General features: G+C 38.1%; 1 protein-coding gene across 1 annotated transcript in view; it reads left to right on the plus strand.

Annotated features, from left to right (window-relative positions):
• colec12 (collectin sub-family member 12) overlaps window positions 1-18,944 on the plus strand; it is a 208,147-nt gene that overhangs the window by 95,973 nt on the left and 93,230 nt on the right. The gene's annotated exons all lie outside the window — the stretch shown is intronic.

The following is an 18,944-nucleotide window of genomic DNA, read 5'->3' on the forward strand; positions in this document are numbered from 1 at the left end:
GCATCATGATGCTTTGAGTAATGTGTTTTCAGCAGTGTTTTAAAGTGCTCTACTGTATTTGTCTGGCGAATTCCTATTGGCAGGCTATTCCAGATTTTGGGTGCATAACAGCAGAAGGCCGCCTCACCACTTCTTTTAAGTTTAGCTTTTGGAATTATAAGGAGACACTCATTTGAAGATCTAAGGTTACGATTTGGAATATAACGCGTCAGGCATTCCGATATATAAGATGGAGCGAGATTATTTAAGGCTTTATAAACCATAAGCAGTATTTTAAAGTCAATCCTGAATGACACAGGCAACCAGTGTAGTGACATCAAAACTGGGGAAATGTGTTCGGATTTTCTTTTCCCAGTTAGGATTCTAGCAGCTGCATTCTGCACTCGTTGCAAATGATTTATGTCTTTTTTGGGTAGTCCTGAGAGGAGTGCGTTACAGTAATCTAGTCGACTGAAAACAAAAGCGTGAATTAATTTCTCCGCATCTTTCAATGATATAAGAGGTCTAACTTTAGCTATGTTTCTTAAGTGAAAAAATGCTGTCCTAGTGGTCTGATGAATATGCGATTTAAAATTCAGATTACAGTCAACGGTTACCCCTAAATTTTTTACTTCCGTCTTAACTTTTAATCCTAGTGTATCAAGTTTATTTCTGATAACCTCACTGAATCCATTATTGCCAATTACTAAAATTTCAGTTTTCTCTTTATTTAGTTTGAGAAAATTACTATTCATCCATTCAGAAATACCAGTAAGACATTGTGTTAGTGTATCGAAAGAGTCAGAGTCATCAGGTGCTATAGACTTGTAAATCTATATATATAAAAGCCAAATACCACTGACTCACTCATCACGAAATCTCCCGAACCATGAGGACTTGGGACTTGAAATTTGGAATGTAGGTTACCCTTGGCCCTTAGGTGCTTGCTAAGAAACTATTTTAAAAATTTTGTGGTCCAAGAATGAAATTTCTTATAGTTTTTTAGACCTGTTTGTATGTCTGTCTGATTTTCACGAGAGAACTACTTAACGGATTTAGATCGGGTTTTTTTCTACAATTTGCTTAAACATTCTGTTGATTTTGTGACTTTCTCATCGCGCTAAGTATCATAGTTCACTTCCGGTACCGATTTATTAGTGCGACTCCGAGAGAGACTCATCGGGCTGCAGGGAGGGGGGTGTAGCCCTCCTTACTCATGCATCTGCCTTGGGGCGTAACCTTAACTCCACTTAGTTAGCGAATGAGCGAACTACTTAACGGATTTAGATCTTTTTTTTTCTATAATTTGGTTGAACAATCCGGTTGATTTTGCAACTTCTCTCACTACACTAAGAATCCTAGTTCGCTTGCAGGAGAAATATATTCGCGCTAATCTGAGACAGAGGCTGCGGGCTGAGGGAAGGAGGAAGAGTGACGTCAGGAGTAGAGAGCTAGGCCGGGCCCTCCTCACTGTCCTGTTTCACTAATATGCAGGCGAAGCTGCAGGGGATGGCTAGTGTTATATATAGTTACTTTTAGAGTTTGCAAGGAAAGAAAACATCTTGCTAAATTAAAGAATAAAATTAGTACAGAATCTAACTAACACCTTAAATAACAATATTCTCAAACATACCTAATCCTTTGTATTCTGAAAGCTTTAGGCAGTAACAAATAGATATAAAGTAAAATGTTATATAGTAAAAGCTTTGAATTAAATTACAAGTAATCTTTTTTAAACCTTTTAGCAAAATATGGTCATTTTAAGTTAACACATTAATCTGTTTTTTAATACATCTACTGTACATATCATATTGAACACCCATTTTCCATTGCAAAGTTAAGGGGACCTGAAGCCAACTTGAGCAGCATCTACTTTTGGCCAGCAACAAACACAATTTGGAATGCCATTGCATCACAAGACACACTCATATACCGTACATGACCTTGTGACGCTAATTATCCTAATTCACATTTTTGCACACATGGAGGAATTTAAAGTCCCTAGAGAAAAGCCACAGGGAGAAGTTTTACAATACATACAGATAGTGACAAGGGATAGTGATAAGGTCAGGATTAGAACTAGGGTCTCTGAAGCTGAAAATCTGTGTCATGAACTTTGTTAAACTTAGACATTTAAGATACCTACCTGTCCTGTCAAATGAAGAATTCCATTGCCTAAAATCAGGTATACATCAAATTGTTAATATGTTTGGTAGATGTATTCGTAAGAAGGAGCTGCTTTTTTATGGCGTACTGTTTGCAAAGGAAATTAAACCATTGAAAATGGACTGCCATTTGTACCCTGTGTATCATCTATCCATCTATTTTCTGTACCTGTTTTTCCCATTAAAGAAAGCTGGTACTAATCACAGCAGTGTTTTGTTTTTGTAAAGTATGAGCCGGTATCCCCAGAAACATGACTGGCTAGTCAGTAAAACTAAGCTAATACTTTAAAAAGCAAATCAGCAAAGGATATTTTAATAATTTCAGTCTCTAGATACCTGTGCAGATTTCTCTTTAGGTTCTTTGGTTTTCCTCCCACTTCCCAAACACTTTTAGTCCATGTTTTCTTAACTGGCCAGTCTAAGTGGGCCTGCATGAAAGAAAATAGGTGTGTTCAAAAGTGTGATCCCATCTAGGGACTGGTTTGTGTCCTTTGCCTGATGCTGCCTGAATAGGCTGTGACCCTGACATCTGTGAACTGCCAGGAGTCAGTGCATTAAATGGATGGATGGATGGATTGATGAAATAAATGGACAATGTTAAGTAAGCTGTAGGCACACAAGTCAAGAGTATTAGCAAATTTCAGATCATGAATTAAGTGAATAGGTCCATGTTGTGTCCTCTGAAATATTGGCCATGGATCATTTTGGAGGCAAATAAGGGAGAACAGCAGAAGGGAGATTAATGCTTTTTTTTAAATGAACCCTGAGGTCCAATGAATTATTGAGAAAGATGAGTTTGAATATTGGTGTAATCTGGCAACAGGAAAAAGAAGAGAATGATTGTAAAAAGAGTCTGCGGTTTTTGGCCAAAATGTGTAGAAAAGACGCCATAGAATTAGAAGTTTAAGAGAATTTCAATTGAGGAAAACTGCATTATTTAGGAGTTGTACAAAACATGCAAAAATCCTTGAAAGATAGTTAGTGAAGTTATTAAAATGAGAGATTTCTCCAAAAAATTAACATACACCACTGTTATCACAATGCATTCATTTTGTAATTAGGACTAGACACGCTTTTGAAGTATAATAAACATTACTCTGGGTGGTGGGCACTACTGTGGGGGTGTCTTGATTTATTATTGTTTCTGCTTATTAAATTGTTTCACATGCTTTATTCTTTAACATGCTCAAGTACTGTTAAATTGGTCACACGCTTTATGTACATTTGAGTAACATATATACTTGCGTATAAGTTCTCCCGCAGATAAGTCAGGGCTTGATTTCACCGTAATTTCCGGTATTTTATAATGGCAGTTGTATAAGTCTAATGTGGAAACTCACGCTATTGGTCCAAGAGATTATGATATGCTAACACCCACCTGAGGGAGTAACGACGGAGCACACTTCCTTTCTTTTCTATGTATTGTGCCTACATGACCACACGGTATTACCCGAAGTATTCAAAAGTGACGTTTGCACTGATTTGTTTTTTTTGTATCTCAAACCCTCATACATCTTTATCATAAGAGCATTCCTTATCTACGATGGAGTGTTTGATCAGAAGAAAATATGAAGCTGGTTTTATATTAAAAGTCATTGAAGTGGCGAAAGAAATGGGTAACTGCTTTTCTGCAATAAAATTTGATGTGTCTGAGAAACTGGTGCGAGATTGGAGGAAGCAAGAAGATATAAAAAAAAATGTAAGTGTCGTATTTTTGAACGGGCTTATAATTTGGGGTCTGATTTTATGATCAATTTTTTGGGTTTCAAGACCCGACTTATAAGTGAGTATATACGGTATATATTACATTTTCCTGTCTTATTGTGTCCAAAAAAATTTGATAACAAAAAAAAAACAGTCTAGAAGCAATCAGTGTTAAAGGCCTCTTGCACCTTTTTATTTTGGTACTGTGTCTCTTTGAAGAATCCTTGGGTACTGCTGGTTTGACTTTGTGTCGAATGAGTGGTTGCTCATGGAGTCCCGAATGAAGCACATTACCTGCATTGTGAGAAAGCGTCAGTTACGGCACTACGGCCATGTGGCACGATTCCCTAAGGGTGATCTGGCTCGCAGGATCTTCATTGTTGAGGACCTGAATGACTGGACCAGGCCAAGTAGACGCCCACGTAATAATACCTGGCTGCAGCAGATAGAGGGTCATTTCCGGAGGGTGGGACTGGACCATGTATCTGCATGGGGGGATGCAAAACAAGGATCTCGAGCAGTTTCATCGTGTAGTGGGTGCAGCAACACACTGTACCAGTGCATGCTTCCCAACCTGACCTGACCTGCACCTTCTTACACCTCTGATGTATCACACATGATAGTTCAGTTAGAAGGCCTTGAATTTGTATTGAACTTATGTTTAAGACAGAATCTCAGAAAATACCAGCCTGTCATAAATAACAGGTGTATATACCCTGTTAAGGCCACAAAGCCATACCCAGTTGAATGAGACAACTTTGAAGTGGAATTAGAAAGTGTATTTGGCATAGGCACAATATATCATTTGTATCAACCACAACATCACTCTCTGTTCTCTGTAACTCAAAGTGTAATGAGATGACCTGCTCAGAAACTTGGTCCAGACAACAGAGATGTGATTGTGCATACCACTCTGGAACAAGCTCAGAGGAAGCTTAGCAAAAAAGAATTGAAAGGTGGCATTAGCTAAGCTGAAGTCTGTGTGGTAAACAAGAAGATGCTGGAGTGACAAAGCTCTTTGTTAAAAATTGTTCTTTGGTCATCAAGTAGGAGAGCTATAATTCACCTGCAGTTGTGCTGAGCTAAGCCTGAAAAGGCCCTTTATTAAGTTTGGTTTTGTTTTGGGACTTTTACTGTTGTCACCTTTGTCTGTGTTTCCAATATTTTCTGTGGGGTGTCCAATGCAAACCCTGAAAAATAAAAATAAAAAAGTTGTTCTCATTAAATTATTCATGATCTAAGTGTCTGTATGGGCACCATGGTAGCAGATTCCAGAGATTTAGGGGGGTAGGACTGTAATTGGTGACATGTAAACCTTTTTCCGTAATGAATGGAAGTCATTCTTCACTAAAATATACTTTTCTTCCATTTGTAAAAAAACACGCATTACATTTAAGTCAAAATTTTGTGTCATACACACCTTTGTCGGCCCCAATTGCAAAAGATGTTGTCAGACATTTGCCTTACTGGGTCACATATTTGAATAATGTCTCCTGCGCTGACAATACCATAATAAAATCTTCATTATTTGTCAGACAGTCTTGGATTCACAATAATTCTTAATTCTGTAACAGGCTGGTTTGATTTAACACTTGATGGGACATTATTGCTTAGTGAACAGTCTTTTGCAAATACTAACGCACCTACCATAACACAAAGGGAGGTCCTGTTTCAGCTGGAATTTGTTTGACTTTGTGAGGAAAAATTCAAAATATCTTTAGAATATGGCAGGCATTTATCAGTGCTGTCTTTGAAAGATGGAGAATGCTGAACCATTGCTAATCTTATAGGTGCCTCAATATCTTTGAGTGATTATTTGTGTTAAAATTATTTTTGCTGTCTGCTCTCTAGATGAGTCAATTCTGTTTTGAATCTGATGTAGTACTGTAATGATTTCAATTTATTCACTGTAATGCAAGCCATAAGAATAATTAAAAAAAAGCAGCCATTGCATATTGTTTCAGTCAATGTGGCTTGCAGATTAGTACAGGGACACACACACACGTCTTTTTCATTTCGTAACACAATGAGACACATGTCTATTTCATTTCACTGTTTCTTTAAATGAAATTTACTTTCTTTAAACAGATTAGATCTCCTGGTTCCATGTAGTGGATGGAAGTTCAATTAGGCTTTCGGCATCTTGAGTCTTCATGTGCCATTTGAAATACAAAGCTCTTTCAGCTCAAGTGTCTTGCCCAGGAATTGAACAAGTAAACGTTTTTCAAGCTCTTTGCATTAACACTCCACATCATATAGCCTCATGGATGTCTTTGAAGGATTTCAAGTTAAGCGCTAATCAAAACCATGCCTTCTTGAACATACACTGGAGAAAAGGGAAATTATTTTGAGGATACCACTCATGTAAGCTTTGTGCATATCGACTCAATTAGAGGTAAAGTTACATTTAGAGAAAATACACTTGTGTGTAATTTAGCATCTTGTTTTATTAATCATATATTTTAGTTTTTATTAAACGGGGAAGATTTAATTGTTTTAGATTATGGGCTTCAGTTGGCAAACTGATTTCTTTCAAACAAGTTCATCTGAGCACTTTCCAAGCTGTGAAAAAACTTGAGCTGTATGGAAGAGTAATATCTATGCTAAGTAAAGAAAGCTCAATCAAAAAACAGAAAACAGCATTCAGCCGAAAACTCAAAGATTATGAACTGGCCTTAGTTCAAGTCAGCAGAAGACGGAGGAGCATTGGTAGGTTTGGCTCATTTCCTTGGTCGCTGTATGGACGTCGCGCCTACTGAAAGAGGATACCAGAGTATGGGAGAGACAAATCAGAAGCGTAGGAAAGATTCTAAATTCAATACTTGACGATGAAAGTCTCCAAACAGTGATGTGTGAAGTTGAATCAATCATCAATAACAGACCCCTCACAAAGACATCAGATGACCCAAATGATTTGGACGCACTCACTTGCTGTTATTGAAGACTCAACCCAACATGTCTCCTGGACTCTTTTCTTAAAATGACCATTACACTCCAAGACGCTGGAAGCAAGTTCAGTATATGGCTTATTTGTTTTGGAAAAGATGGTCTAATGCCAATACTTCAAGAACATCAAAAATGGCTAGCACCAAGAAGAAATTTTGAACCAGGGGACATTGTTTTAATCGCAGATGATGCTGCACCCCAGAGATTCCTGGGTAATGGGTCAAGTCATTAAGACAATGCCAGATGCCAAAGGCGCAGTCAGAAGAGTTTGTGTGCAGACCAAAACCAGCACACTGGACAGACCTGTGAAATAAACTGTGCCTGCTTCAAGAAACAATAAATACATTTTTAAAAGTGTGTTTGCAGTTTTATTGTTAGTGATTTGAAAACAAAGTTAGAGAGAAAGTAAAATTTGTGGCTCTTGTTGATATAAAAAATAGTAATTTTCTCCGCTCCTGCATACTAAATTAGGGGCCGGAAATGTAAGAGACAATCTTAGAAAGTTAATGCTTTAAGTTAAACTCATATTATTGTTTGTTTAATTTGAATAGAATACAATTTTCTTTCACAGCTATAGATTATGGTATAGCCTTTTACCCCCTGTAAGTTAACATGAGATAGGATCTTCTCAGCTATATTTGTGTGTTAATTAAGTCAGTTTTTTAAAATTAGTCTCATTGTTAGCATGGACTGAAAGACCCACTTGCGGTTTGTAAGTGGGATAGACATACAGTTTTCTGACTGTTTAGAAATGGTTCAAGTGTATTAAAAAGCTTAAAGAAACAAGCAAGATATCTCTGTATATAAAATCCAACGTCTGTATATCTGTCTGCTTTTCACGAGAGAACTACTTAACGGATTTAGAATATAATTTGGTTGAACATTCCAGTTGATTCTGCGACTTCTCGCATCACGCTAAGTATCATAGTTTGCTTGCGGTAACAATTTATTTGCGCAAATCCGAGAAAGACACAGCGGACCAAGGGGAGGAGGGGGCGGGACCCTCCTCACTCACACTCCAGCCTTGGGGGGTACCTTACCTCCGCTTATCTAGCGAACGAGAGAACTACTTAACGGATTTAAATCGGGTTTTTTTCTATAATTGGTTGAACATTCTGGTTGATTCTGTGACTCTCTCTTATTGTGGTAAGAATCATAGTTCACTTGCAAGAGCGATATATTCGCACTAATCCAAGACAGAGACTCTGGGCCGAAGGGAGGGGGAAGCATGACGTCAGGAGTAGAGAGCCGGGCAGGGGCTTTTCAATCACACGCCAGCCTCCATTCGAGTCGGTTTCCCTCTGCGTTTTGGAGTGTACCTTGCCTCCGCTTAGCTAGGGATACCTGTTTGTTTATTGATTTTTAAATTTTGTCCTGTTCCACTACTAGAGAGCTGCGGGAGACGGTTAGTACTTTAAAAGGCTTATACAGAACTTTTTTTACAACCAGAACTTTTGTTTACATTGCAATACCATTTTTTGTATGAACTGTTTTACCTTGAATTTTTACTAAAGCTTTAAAAATGAAGATATTTTGTCTGTGGAATCATTTCAATGTCAAACTATTGCTGGAATCCCACAAAGCAAACTAAAGCTGCAGAACTTTGGTAATTTTGGGTAAACACAGCTACAATTGAGATTCTCTGAGGGAAAATAAAAGTCATATAGTAAATATTTACATAAAGACAGACCTAATGGCCAATGTGTTGGATTCTAAACCACCAAGCTCTTAGCTCAGTTCCACATACGACACACTGTGTCATCATTTAAAGGAAGGTGCTTTCAATCTTTCTTGTGCTTTTGCATCTCTTTAAAGATATTTTTTGGAGTCATGATGCCCAAAGTAATGCAAGAAGACATATGAGCAACACACATGACAAGATGAATGAACTGTAGCGTGTGAGCATAGCATCAGCTGTGAGAAAGATGGAGATCTGGATTGTCCATCAAGAATGTCCAGCCACATCTCAAACATTCAGCTCTGCTCCATGAGGTGTATTTGGAATAACTGTTAAGATATTTGGCTGCTAGTGCTTTATATTTGTGAGAAAATCTTTACCTTTGTGGTTTATAAAACAAAAAAGGAATATAATGACTTTATTTAAGTGTTTTTTGTAATCTGTCGGAAGACTGTCTATGATAAATTAGCTTTGGAGGATGCAATCACTAGTGATATGCATATTTTAAGCAGATGAACAGTGTCACATACAGATACGCATTGTACAAACAAAAGACGCTGCACCTTCTAGCTATGACTAGACATTTATGCACTTAGACATGCTGTGTGCTTTATTAAAGTGGCTATTTCATCACACAGATTAAGGAAATTGGATACTATGAACCATTTCACCACAGACCAACCGTTATGAGATACGCAAATGAGAATTACTATGAACGTCAAAAAGACCAGTAGATGATAGGAAGAGACGTGGTCAGGGTAACCAAAGCGTCAAAACCGAGAGATCTAAAATAGTCAAGCAATCAAAAATCAAAGAAGGTACTCAAAGGTTAAAACCAGTTAAATCAGTCTTACTTGAGAAGAAGCTAACTACAGTAAAGAAATAGTTGGCCATAATATATGCACAGAGAAATAATACATTGTAATTCTATTTAGGTAAGAGCACAGAAGGTAGAAACACGACATTTTAGTTTTTAAATGGGTGTTCATCTGCGATGTAAGTATTCAGTATCAAGGAATCAGGTATATCTGTCATTCCCTTGTATCCACTACCACACTCCTAATTTCCACTGAAACTAAGGTAAGCACCACCATGATGCTTTCATTTACTCATTTCCTATGAATATCTCCATCCTCTTTCTCGAATCCTCTCGAGGCTTGTCAGAGGATGAACTTTGTTTCTATTTCCCCCGAGAAGGAGGCGGCTAGCTTCCAAATAAGCATCATGTCCACCCAGCCTGTGAAATGCTCACTGACTTCTGGCCAAGCTTTTGAAGAGCTGTGTGTCGGCTGCTACAATAAATTTCTTGTAGAATCCGGTAATGGACACTGAGTAATTTATAGCACCATAACATACTTTAAAGTTTATTTTCAATGAACCATGTGCATTTCTGATTGTTTGGGCCTTCAGTGGGTCAAAGGTGTTAATTGGGAAGCCCCAGACCCCGGGATCCCTAGTATTTCGCACTTTGGGTGGATAGATCCAAAAGAATAAATTTAGGGTCCTTAACATGAGTGATAAAACCAGCTAAAGTGAATCATGAAAGCACAGACGTTTTTATAGCATGGCCAATATGTGACTCAGCTGGTGGTCGGCTGAAGCCAGAGATGACCTCCAAAGCATGAGGAAGAGGACATGTCACTTCTTTTACTGCCAAATTTCTAAGCTTTTACAGGAGGTCTTCTGCAGATATAGCGTTTTGCTTATTCTATGTTGTTGTCTGTTTGAAGTTGAACTAACTGTTGTTTTATCACAAAATATCTTTTAATTATACACTACAATATAGTGATAGGAAGAAGATTCATACCACTGTGTTTGGCTAAGCATTCGCTTGCTAAATAAAATCATTAAAATGGATTAACTGTAACCTCCTTTGGACGTATGTCTGGAAATTAATAAATGTGATTTTGCAATAGTTATCTGATTCCTGCCTTGCGACCAAAGGTGCCAGGTTAGGCCAAGGCGCACAAGATCCTGACGTGGGTTAAGTGGGTAAGAAGATGAATGGATGGAAATTGCAATAGAGCATGAGCAATGTTTCTTTTTACTGTTTCTCCTGAGCAGTTTTTAACAGCTCTCCATTCCAAGTCATCACACAAAGGCACTGTCAGAATTCCAGTTTTGATTGTTTCCATTTGTGTGTATTTATTTATTTTTTATTGTTTACCCTTCAGAGTGGTAACATCAATGGGAGCAGCCATTTTGTGCTCCATGTGCAATTATACTAAGTGCTGCTAGACACACGAGCCACATGCTGCAAGAAGTGTGACTGGCTGTTTGATGTCGAGCCACTTGTTCATGCACATCTGATCTTTTTTTGGTAATAAAGAAAAGACACTTTTGATTTAGTGGCTTCTGAAAGTATTGACAAACTTTTGAGAATGGTTTTAGGATTGAATGAAGTATTTCGCCACAATTGCATGGTGGTCTTGCCCCAAGAGTATGTCTACTACTCACTGATCTTAGTCTATTGGCCCTGCCTGTCTGACCACTCACTGGAAAAGACTCACTGGAAAAGACTCACTGGAAAAGACCTTTATCAAATCTCCACTACGCTCGTCAGTCGTATCCATCTTGATCAGCTGAGGTAGATTGATTCAGTCCACCGCAGTGACGTCAAGCATGAAGTGCCAGAGATTCTATATGAAGCAGTCAGTCCATTCTGTAATGTCAAGATATTGCCATTAGGAGGCCCACTCAGTAGCCATCCATAATGTTTTACTGTTGTCACAAAAACCAGAGAACAACCACTTCCCAGAATCTGGTCCCAATATGGTGATTGTCTGAATATAGTAAACTGCCATCTGAGCTAACTCACTTTTAAGTGCATCTTGTGGAAATTTTGAAATAGTCGTCTATCACTAACCCACTGCCTGCAAAAGTAGAGAACTGTCATTAAATACCTTTTACTACATAGAGTCTTCCCATAGTATGCACCACCACTAGGTGCACTTTAGTCATTGTTATTGTACAATACATGGCAGATTGGGGCCTGGCTTATGTTTTCACAGTTGAATCTGCATCCTTATGCGTTAGGGTCCAGTTTCTTTGCCTCTCAGTCACAGTGGCTCTTGTGAATGGAAAGTGAACAGGCGGGTTATAACATAAACGGGGTGTGAATAATAGATTTATTTTTCTGGAAGCTGTCCTCAAGGACAAATGATGAATAAGTAAGATCTCCCTGGGTGGTCCACCATCATTCTCTTCTTTGAAAGCGATGCTCCCTTAAATTGTAGAAACAAAAACAGAACATAAAACTTCAACATGCATAAAGTTAGTACACAAAATTCTTTAAAAATCCATTCACTTTCCAAATGTCAGATATTTTATTTTTGTGTAGTCATCCCTTAGGACATGCTCACCTGCCAGCGATTACAATTGAACCATGCCTGGTCGGGGAGGCTGATGGGATGCACATGTTTTATCCGCACTGCTGGTAAGGCAGGATGTCTGTTTTATGTTTTAGGAGTGGTACTTTGTATGCTGCATGGCATTTGTTTAAAAGAAAATGTGACTGTCATGAATTATGCGAGGCTCCAAGAATGTGAAAGGAAGAAATTACAGCCATATTGAGGTGACTGCTGTGTCCAAACCCTTAGAGACTCTCACTCTGTTAGGATCTCTGAATGCAAATAAACCAAAAGCTTCCTTGGCAGCTTCTATCTGTCTTCACCAGAGTTCATACAAGCACAAATAAACAGCAGTCAGCTCTTTCCCAAACTTGGCACTTGCTTGGTCAGAATAGCGTAAATGATTCCTTCTGTCATCTGTGACTCATTGCCTCTGAAAACATGAAGGGTTGAAATGTCCATCAAGCAGGCACTGCAACAGTGTTAAGCTGTGATTCTATCTATGGTGTTTCCACTTTCGGCAGAATTAGGTAGCAAAATAGTTGAACATCTAAAATAGAGGGTAACGGCGTCTTATATACCAAAAAAGCACGATTGGCTATGTAGGGCACTTTTATGACATTCATTAGAGCCAATGTCTATGTTTCTATTACTGGATAGGAAGGCAAATATAAATGAACAGAAAAATTAAAGTAACCAGCTTCACAGCTCCAAAGCTTTGTGGGTTCCTGTCTGGCTGCCGTTTTCTGCCCACATGGCAGTACCCTGGTGTCGCCCCACATCCCAAATCTCCTTGTATTTATGACTAAATGTGTGCGCTTAGACATGCTGTGTGCTGTACTAAAGTGGCTATTTCATCACACAGATTAAGGTAATTAATAATAATAAGAATAATAGATTTTATTTATAACACACTTTTCATTGACAAAATCTCAAAGTGCTACAACAAGAGCAATAACCACAAAGTTTAAAAGTTTAAATAATTAGATAGTATGAACTGTTTCACCACAGACCAACCGTTATGAGATATGCAAATAAGAATTACAATGAATGTCAGAAAGACCAGTAGATGATAGGAAGAGACGTCATCGGGTAACCAACGTGTCAAAACCGAGAGATCAAAAATAGTCAGGCAATCAAAAATCAAAGATTTTACTCAAAGGTTAAAACCAGATAAATCAGTCTTACTTGAGAAGAAGCTAACTAAAGTAAAGAAATAGTTGGCCGTAATGTATGCACCGAGGAATAATAATACATTGTATAACCGTTACGTATTTATAGTATCACATCCATGACAGCAACAGCTCAATGATCGTGGTCACATGGCATTTCCAGACAGCATCATGTGAATAAAGAAAATCAAGACGGGAATAAATGCAACTATGCCAAACTAAGTCAAAATGAAAATAAATCTCAGAAAAGGAATCCTTATGTCAAAAAAATGATACAAAACACAAGAATGCATGAATAAATAATATTTAATATTACACCAGCACATCAATTCTATTTAGGCAAGAGCACAGAAGGTAGAAACATGACATTTTGATTTTTAAATGGGTGTTCATCTGCGATGTAAGTACTCAGTATCAAGGAATCAGTAATATCTGTCATTCTCTGCTATCCACTACCACACTCCTAATTTCCACCAAAACCAAGGCAAGGACCACCTTGAAGCTTTTATTTACTCATTGATAGAAGTGATCACAAAAATTAAAGTAACCAGCTTCACAGCTCCAAAGCTTTGTGGGTTCCTATCTGGCTGCTGCTTTCTGCCCACATGGGTTTTCCCGGAGTACCCTGGTGTTGTCCCACATCCCAAAGCTCTGGAGGTGAGGTTGATAGCTGCAGTGGGTATACATTGTGGGTGAGTGCATGTCCTAGAATGGATTGGCATTCAGTCTGTGAAATGTTTTTTCCCTGTTCCTATTATGGAAATGTAGGGCAACAGCCCTTTGATACCCTGACTAGAAGGAACAAATTGTAGGGCATGATAAGTACGCTAAGTAAGTCTGCTATTCCAGTACTGTTGGTGATTTGGGCTCCAAAATATCCATACTAGAGACTTTCAAGAGTAAAACTAGATTACAATCTAGTACTAATAGTTAAGAAATTATTTTTGAGTTCAGACATAAATAATGGTTTGATAACACAAAGTTATCAGAGTTGCATTTTACAGTTTAATTACAATCCAAGGAATGGCCATAAAGAGTGTCCATTAAGAGGAAGCCAAATTGCAAACATGGAAGTCCCATGAAATCAGATCTTGACAGTTCCATGTATTGGCCACTACCATCACTCCCTGTGCAGGGTGAAGTGACTCAGACTCTGCTCCCCCATCTGTTCAAGCACTGATGACCTTTTTCCAGATGTGATATTAAAACACCCCTATCAAACGAACCGGCTTTAGCTTTTGGAAGGGATAACTGTTTAAGTGGCTGAGCCAAGTAGGCCCTTGAATACAACTATTCAGAAGTCAAGGATAACTTAACTAATTGGAGGTCGGTGGATGAAATAACGCACTGTGCCTGCATTTTATTTATTTTGCTTCACTTCATTCTGTAATTTTACAAAGCCCACAGACAAACTAGATTTGATATTTTGTTGTGTGCTTAGGCATAAAAATGACTCCTAAGGAGCAAGTGATATGTAAGGAGGTTTGAGGGTCCCAGATGGTTAATCCCTGCTTATTCCAGTAAATAATATGTGGAAGGTGTTTAGCTCACTGTCTGCAAAACCTATTACACAGATCAAGAGAGAAGAATTAAACAATGTTACCTGGAGCGGGTTGAGGGATCCTTTATAGTGTAGGACTAGTCAGTGGCCAGTTAGATTCAGATTTGGATCATTTTGGGCCAACAACCTCCAGAGTGTGCAGGGATCAGACAGCTGCTTTAACTCAGTGGCGTCCATAATCGTGCATCCCTGTGTCATATTCCATTTAGTCCCCATAACACAACTCTCTTTCTCATGTGCATGCTGTTTATCCATTACAAAGAAATTCTGCTAAACCCAGACTGGCTACATTCTTAAACAACTAATTAAAGTCCATTATTACATTAATGAATATTAATACATTAATTAGGCTTCGTTTTCAGGAGTGTTTCACACTGGACATACATGGCTGCAATGTTTTCTTTAGTGCTTGCAAACTAAAAGGGTATCTTTCTGCAAAAAACAAATCCAAAGCTTTACTTCAGTTTTCACAATAAAGGCACATTTCCCAAACTGTAAACACTTTTCACCTCTTTTCACTCATGTTGCCAATTAGTTGCACAATCTGAGGGAAGCCTCACACACAGATCTCCTTCCTAAAGCAGAGGTTGCACTGTGTGCTCGTTCGGAAGGCACTACTATGTATTGGAGCAATGGATCCCAATAGAGCTGAAAGAGGGAGGTCGCAACCGAGAGGAGGTGGAAGAGAAAGAGAAAGAGGAGGTTAAAGAGGAAGGGCAAGAAGGACAAAGGCATTTTTTTCTAATGAATGTGGTTTATCAGGTCCTAGTGCAGTGGTTCTCAAACTGTGGGACGGGTCCCCCTAGGAGGGCGCGAAGTAACAAAAAGGGGGTGCAAAGATGTGAAAAAAAGAAAACAAGAATCAAAAATATGAAAAATACATCTTTTGAAACCAAAACAAATTATCTTAAACTACATTCTGATGCTAGAAAATTAGATATAGAGTTAGATAAATGTCGATAAAAGTTGGTATAATAAAATATGCATCTATGATATATCATTAATTAAAAACAAACAAATTGGTATTAATGGGCTACTTTCAAAAAAATGTTAGTGGGGCGCGATTAAAACTCTTATGAAAACTTGGGTTGCAAATACTTAAAGGTTGAGAAACGCTGTCCTAGTGTATGGAATAACAACAAGGGAAGCTGGCCAAAGCTAAGTTTAAGTTGCTTTACAGCATCTTATATATATATTATTATGGTTTATTACATATTATTACCTTATTTTAGTCACTTCATAGCATCTATAATGAGGACCTTCAGATCAGAAAACTGGTTGGTTAGGCATGTAAAGCAGGGGTCCTCAATCACAGTCCTGGAGGGCTGCAGTGGCTACAGGTTTTCATTGCAGCCAGTTTCCCCAATTAGAATTCAGTCTTTGCTGATAATGAAACTTGCTACTTAACTCTATGCCTTGTTAGCACTTTCATTCATTAAAGACAAATTTTAGTTACACTGTTGATTCAGAGGTCCTCAATTACAGTTCTGGAGGTCCGCAGTGGCTGCAGGTTTTCACTTCAACCAAATTCTTAATTAGAACCAATTTATTTACTACTAACGCAATACAGTTCTTGGGATTTTAGCTATCTGGCCTGTTACAATTCAGACATTACTTAATAATGAAATGCAGATAACCAATAAATCAGTAGCTCTTCAGATAAAGGGCTTCCTTTAAAACCTGTCCATATGCACCATCAGGTATCTGTGTTAAAAATGTTTAGAATTAAATGAGAGGGGAAATGGAAGGACCATCAAGTTGAAATCTATTCTGGCCCACAAAACACATGGATAATGTTCTCAGAGAAAGAAACTCTACAGTGCAATTCAAATTTCCCTTGGATGAATGAACACACTAAAAAGCCAAATAGTTAAATACCAAGTTTCATTATCAGCAAGGACCATCTTCTGGCTGGAAGGAAAAGCTGCAGCCACTGAAGCCCTCCAGGACTGTGATTGAGGACCCCTGATGTAAAGCGTCATTGTATAGCTGTACTCTGCTGTCGCACAATTCATTTTGTTTGTACCTGTGCTGTGTGGAGCTAAGTGAGAAAACATGGCAGTATACCTCATTACACTCCCTTGCGTTGCTAGTTTGTAACCCAGCATTGCTATTTCTATTTCAACTCTATCAAAACTGAAAGACGACAAACCAGCAATGGCAAGCCATGACTGTTGACAAAAGAGCATGAAACAGCAGTTGTAAAAATGGTCCTAACCAGCAGTATCATTCCGCTGAGAGTAATCCAAACAAAAATAATTCACGGTCAACATTATCTTTCCAAGGACTGACCAAGTCAGCATCACAACCCTAGAGCGCATCGTTCAACACAACAGGATATGCCGTGGTCCTTTTGAGAGAAATTCTGAAAGAATAAAAAGAACACCCTGTGCACTTTAGTCAAGTGTATTTCATCAGAAACAACGACTCTTCTTCTCTTCTCTGGCCCTTCCTCTTTCTGTTCCACTTTCCAGCTGTTGTGATCTTCCTCTTTCAAGTTTGTTGGGATCCAAGATTCCAAAGCACATGAGTGCATCTTTAGCCTTAGTAATTAGGTCTGGGTTTGTGGTTGGTGGGGGAGATTTGATTCTTAGTCTTTGCGCCTGGAGAGTGTTGTATGTTAATTGAGTGCAGGTTTATCCAAGTAGTGTTTACAGTTTGGGAAAATGTATCTAAAAGCTGAAATACTGTAAAGGTTTGGGAATTTTTTTGTTGAAAGATTACTTTTTTAAAAAAAATTATTACAGTATTTCACAATCGCCAAGACGCATTTCCTGAAACTTGTTGCCCTTTCTTCAAAACTCTAACCACAAAACCAAATCTTCACACTACATTCACAAAACCTGTGACTAGTCTGACAAAATGGACTCAAAACCACACTCTAGGTAATCACCTAGTTCACCTCTGTGGACAGCCAGGCTCAAGCTGCGGGTTTCACGCTGGAGAGGATTTGCCACCGCAGAGGGTATTTCCCACTCTGTCTGGTCAGAGACAATGCCACAAGTGGCATAGATGAAGCCATTTGGCCTGCCTTGGCCCAGAGATGCCATGCTGAGGAAGAATACTTACTGCAAGTTCACATTTTTTTGCTTTCTGTCAAATTAATCTATTCTTTCTATGCGTTCTATGTTTATATTTGATTTTTCCTTTTTATTCCAAAGACTCACTTGCACTTCCATGAACAAAAAAAAGTGAACTATTTGAATGTATTTTTATACTGTGCTGTTCCTTCTTTGTGCGTTTTCATTGCTTATCATTATTATCTTTGAGGATAGCGTTTTCAGTTGATCGCTCTAGAGCAGCGGTTCCCAAGGGGTACGTGAAAATAATATTGGTAATGGCGAAAAACACCAAAAAAAAGGATAAATGACAAAATCAAGTCTATGATCAAGAAACTGGATTTTTTGGAATCATGTATCAAAAAAATCCAGTGTGCAGTTTTTGAGACACTTCACAGTTTCTTATCTGAGAACGAGATGAAATTGTCAAAAGTAGTAGAAAGTAGTATAACAGCTCACTTAAAAGGACTCAAGGTGTCGTTCAGACTGTATTTTCCGAAGCAAAAGAGTGAAGATAACTGGATTTTAAATCCATTCAACGAATTGTTTTTTACAACAAGCTGAAAAAGAAAAATTGCGTGAACTTTCGACTGATTCTTCTTTACGATCTGATTTCAAAAAAAGACTTCTGGGGAGCAGTGAGAGAAGAATACCAAGAACTCAGTGATAAAGCAATAAAATATTTACCTTTATACCTTTCACGAACACAGAGCTTGTCGAAAAGAGCACTCTTGTCTTAGGCATATATCAAGAATAAACATCGCAATAAGCTTGACGTAGCTCCTGATTTGAGGTTAAATCTGTCTTCATTTGAACCTGATTTTAAAAAACTTGGAGCCATGAAACAAGCTCAAGGATCACATTAAAATTATTAAGAGCCACGTTGGAAGACTTGTATATCAAGATGAATAATTGTTATGTACTTTCATCATAAGTTAATGTGGGTAAAAAATTATTTTAATGCTGTTTTTATTTGTTTTGATCTTATGTTAGTCTGCTGTTATAAAAAATTGAATAATTTAATAATAATTGAGTAAATAAAGTATAATGTAAAATGAAAAATAAAAGCCTATAAATATCATTAGGTTAATTTGAGTCGTTTGATTATTTAGCTAACCTAAGAAAACTAAAAAAAACACATTTTTTGAAGGATGGGTGGTTGTAATGAAGAGAAGGGGGTACTCATAAATGAAAAGCTTAATCAAGGGGTGCGGGAGAGAAAAAAGGTTGGGAACCGCTGGTCTAGAGCCCGGTTGACAGTCAGATAATGGATCTGTGTGTGTGTTTTAAGGCAAAGTTTCATTATGAGAAAAGTTAACACGGTTTTGCC

Source organism: Polypterus senegalus, chromosome 5 (genome assembly GCF_016835505.1).
Source record: "Polypterus senegalus isolate Bchr_013 chromosome 5, ASM1683550v1, whole genome shotgun sequence".
Taxonomy (NCBI): Eukaryota; Metazoa; Chordata; class Cladistia; order Polypteriformes; family Polypteridae; genus Polypterus; species Polypterus senegalus.